Source organism: Pseudophryne corroboree, chromosome 2, assembly GCF_028390025.1.
Source record: "Pseudophryne corroboree isolate aPseCor3 chromosome 2, aPseCor3.hap2, whole genome shotgun sequence".
NCBI classification, from domain to species: domain Eukaryota; kingdom Metazoa; phylum Chordata; class Amphibia; order Anura; family Myobatrachidae; genus Pseudophryne; species Pseudophryne corroboree.
In genome coordinates, this window is record NC_086445.1 from 306482485 (window position 1) to 306487475 (window position 4991).

Consider the following 4991-nt stretch of genomic DNA (forward strand, 5'->3'; position numbering starts at 1 on the left):
GACAGCAAGGTTTGATGCTGTCCGTTATGTTTCCTGTTACCAATGACAATGTCAGCAAATACTGTCAAGCTGGCATGTATTGCATTGAAAAGAAAGTCAATATTTTGAATGTTGAAAAATGTGAAGGAATGCAAGTATTTTATATATTGGTACAATAACATGTCCCTTACCTCTTCTAATTACTGCAAGTGTAAGCACAGAAAATAACTTTGCATTTCCAAGCACTGTAAAATTGAATGATAGAGGTGAACATATTTTTTTTTCTCCTTTTAAAATTAAATGTAATTTTAGAGTAAAAAACAGTTCTATGGAAGTAGTACTTCTTTAGTCATAGCCTCATTCATTCCTCTGATGGGTAATTACTGTCAGTTTTTCACTAAAAGCCTCTATTTGAACCATATCTAAAAGAAATAATAATTCTATCCTTAGTGGTAGTCGTATATATATATTTTTTCTTTTGATCAAAGCTCACTTATCACTATTAGGAATTCACAGTTGCGATTACCAGCAAATGCCTAGCATACACTGTAATAGAGTTTTGAAGGTCAAACTGCTGCAGATGCTACAGAATGAAGTTTTAATGTGAAGATATGGGGAAAATTACAGGACAAGTAGAGGAAACAAGTCTATAACAACTGAATTGATGTCTAATGGGTCTCTTGCTGGGGAATGGTGAGATTAACTCTACCATTATGTAAGTGGAAAACAAACAGAGCTCTTAAAGAGACCCAAAACAGGAACTACCTGTATATAGAACACCATCTTTTATAGTTTGCTTTATTTTATATATCACATGAATTCTAATGCTGATAGGATAAATACAGATATGCTGAAATATTCAAATAGTATTCTAATGGCATACGTAAAACACCCAGGACTCAATCTACTCATCTTCATCCATCCAAGATGAGCAACAGATAATTTATTCTTAACTAAAAAGCAATAGTAGAATACAGACTTGAATGCCAACAATATCCTACAGTGAAATTTCCAAAAAAGCACTAAAGTATCTGGGAAGTGCCCTAGCAGCAAACTGATCATTAATAGTCATATAAATTGAGGACATATGTTTTGGGAGCAATGATAAATGAATCGTGACTGAAGGTCTCAGAGAAGACTTACTGTTCAAAATTGTTTAATAAAATGGTGTTAATACGTTGAATGTACTTTAAGCTATAAATATACCAATCACATACTGTTTTACAGTATTAGTAATAGAAGTTTTAGTGCCAGTAGTAGTAGTAAGAGTAGTGATTGTAGTATTAGCAGTACTAGAAGTGGTAGTAGTAATAATAATAGTAGTTGTAATAGCTGTAGTAGTTGTATTAGTAATAGTAGTAGAAGTGGCAATAGCACTTGTAGTAGTAACATTAGCATTGGTAGATTCATGATAGCTGTATTAGTAATAGTAGTGATAACAGTAGTAGCATTAATAATAGAAATAGTGGTAGTAATAGTATTTACAGTAATAATTGTAATTGTAGTAGTAATTGTAATAGTGACATAAGTGGTGATAGCAGTTTGAGTAGTCCTAATAGAAGTGGTAGCATTCATAGTGGTATCAATAGTAGACATAGGAATTATAATAGGTAGACCAAGAAAGGACTCTGGACACTATTCAACAGAGAATTGTGATCGCAATGCAGTGGATCTGTCTAAAATGTAATATTTATTGATATATTCTAAAAATGATTGGAGCCCAGACAGAGCAAATATGATCACATATAAAATCAAATAAGCACTTGCAAAAATATATGCTATATGATAAGTCAAAGAGAGCCAAAGAAGAGGCACTGGTCACCACAAAATTATTTACAAGTAATTTTAAGTGAAATCACCATATAGGAGTCCACAAAAAAGGGGGATGTGCTACATATATGGCTGTAAATTACAGAATATGTCTACTGCATATAAAATTGACAATCATAGCTCCTACATATGTCACAAGAGTCAACAGTGCAAAAAGCAGGATTTGAATGACAGGTCACAAGGTGCTAGGTTTAGCACTATTAGTGATATGCCAGCAGGTATATAGCATCAGATACAAGGCAAAAGACAAGAAGATTACAACACCTGGTATTCTCAGGAGCTCACCCATCCAAGTACTAATCAGGCCCAATACTGCTTAGCTTTCAAGATCAAATGAGATTGGGAATTTCCAGTGTGGTATGGTTGTAAATACAATCAATGGTTCCCTTGCAGACGGTTTTTACACCATCAAGGTTAACCATCAATATTACCATTGATGTTGACCATCAATGGTTAACCTAAAATGGCCATCCCTAGTACTTCTACACATTCGTTAAGTGACGCATGAATCGCAGGGGGTACTGGGAGGGATTCGATTGGATCCCTCTATTGGGGAATCATGGAAAGAAGCCCATATGCTTATATAGGGCAACGCGATCTTCAGATTGCGTTGCCCACTGCATCCATGCCCCAGTATGTATTTTATTCTGCTGTTTGGTGTATATGCGGTTAGCAGCCAAACCTCAGAAACAGCATTTTTGGAGGTTTGGCTGCATTTTTAGGGTTGCTGCATGTCACCCAATAACTTCCCCAATAAGAGGACAGTTCCAGTCTATGGCTTCCAAACACTATCCATGCAAATTGAAGATGATAGAGGCACATCAATAAGATATAGGATACACAGAATCATTTAGTGCTAGCAAAATGAGAGACCAATAAAATGGTCTTCTTACAGTAAGTTGAAAATATAACAATATGTATAGAACTGTACATAATTAATAAGAAAAGTATAGAATTAGAACAGAATCATCCTGTATATACAGACATCAGAAACATTATACTATTTTTCTATTAAGACAAAAAAAACTATAGGGATGGGCTGCTTGCCCAGAGCAGAAAGGAGAGCAAATAAATCTTAATGCACCTTTACAAAAATAGACAAAAAAAAAGAGAAAATATTATCCGTCCTCATCTTTGTATGAGAATGGCAGTGCCCACTGGTGAACTAATGCATATTGCTCTATCATTTGAAAGTTGAATTATCCTGAATGTGCAGGAAGTGCTTTATATTTTGGAACCATTGTATGTAGTTTAGCATAATCAGGGCCGGACTGGCCCACAGGGGAACAGAGGAAACCACCGGTGGGCCCTACTGCCTGTAGGCCCTTCTCCTCTTCTTGGGATCAGGTTCCAGACTCTATCCTAGTGTACTTCAATTATGCATTATTCATGTGTTGCATTATACTTCACAAGAATATTGTTTATTATATATTTACCAAGGGGCACAGAACATGTACTCTGTAATGATGGTTATACAAACCTCTGTGGTGGCTGGCCATGCCCCACTGGAGTGTGGCCACACCCTTAAGTATGGGCCCCTACAACAGCATCCCCCGGTGGGCCCTTCATGCCCCAGTCTGACACTGAGCATAATTAGTGATATTTCTTCAAATATTGGGATAATATTTGAAATTTCTCCCTCTGTCAATCACTTCTCACATGGAATGATCAGTATTTTAGAAGGTGTTTCATGGGTTTTTTAATGATTAGCATTACTGCTTCACAGCACCGAGATCTTTGATTTGCTTCCCACCATGGCCCCAACTGTGTGGAATATAGTCTCCTTGTGCTTGTGTGCGTTTCCTCCAGGTTATATGGTTTCCTCCCAGAATCCAAAAATATACTGGTACAGTAGGTTAATTGGCTCTCAACAACAATTTTTTGTGTGTGTGCATTTAATAGGGAATATATGGGGTAATTCAGACCTGATCACTGGGCTGCTAACTTTGCTGACCTGCGTTCAGAAAGTCGCCGCCCAAGGGGAGTGTAAATTCACCCAAGCAAGTGTGTGACCACATGTGTAAGCTGAGCTGCAAAAATCCAGTGTGTGCAGTCTGTGCACAACCCAGGATTTACTCCTACAGTGCGATGAGAATAGACTGAACGGGGCCGGAGCCGACGTCAGACACCCTCACTGAAAATGCTTGGGTATGCCTGCATTTTTCCAGACACTCCCAGTAAACAGTCAGCTACCACCCACAAATCACCTCTTTCTGACAATCACCTTACGAACGCCCATGCTATTGGAATATTCGCACCATCCTGTCGCTGGTTGGCAAGGCCTGTTGTTTGGCGACGCACCTCCGTATTGCGGTGCATATGCATGTGCAGTCTATTGCTGATTGTCCGCTGTGCGAAAACACACAGCAGTGATCACATCTGAATCACCCTCTCAGATTGTACTCTCTACTGGGGCAGGCCAGGGACTGATGTGAGTGGCTGAATTTTCTCTGTGAAACACTGCAAAATATGTGTGCACTATATAAATAATTTCAGTGATGCCAACCACATATACTGCCTTCTATAATTATTGCATTAGCAGTAAGTAGGCTTGGGGAGGGAGAGAAAGAGAGAGAGAGAGAGAGAGAGAGAGAGGAAGTATTTTATTACAGCTATTCCTATTTCTTCTACTGGTGTTATAGGTCACTACTCTGCTAATACAGTAAGTTCCTGTAATAATTATTGATGCCAAATGTAGTAATTGTATACTTTTTAATTATCTTACAATCTGAATTAAAAAGATGTATAGAAAATGATCAATGATCATCATTTTTAACCACTTAACTGGCATGGTCGCATGTGATGCTACCAAAGCCAGGAGTCCATTATCCTGTTCACGGGGGGTCCGTTACCCTTGGTCCTTGGTCACAGGGTATATGAGGGTTTGGGGGGTTATAAAACATGTTTTTTTTTTTGTTTTCTTCTAAGGGGCTGTGTGGGCTACTGAGACCAGGGGGGTGTCGCGCGCGTGTGTGTGTGTGTGTGTGTGTGTGTGTGTGTGTGTGTGTGTGTGTGTGTTTATAATGGGGCCTACATATATATTTTTAAATAAAATATTTTTATATTTTATTTAAAATACTTTCTAAACTTTATTAAGTAATAAAAAATATTCAATTTCTGAGCTGTTTTCTAGGGGGGGGAAATCATCAGTTAAATAGAAGAAAAAATGAATGGTCCATATA

General features: G+C 37.8%; 1 pseudogene; it reads right to left on the bottom strand.

Annotated features, from left to right (window-relative positions):
* Positions 1–2061: 2061 nt before the first annotated feature.
* On the bottom strand, positions 2062–2180 carry LOC135051670 (5S ribosomal RNA; annotated as a pseudogene).
* Positions 2181–4991: the final 2811 nt, after the last annotated feature.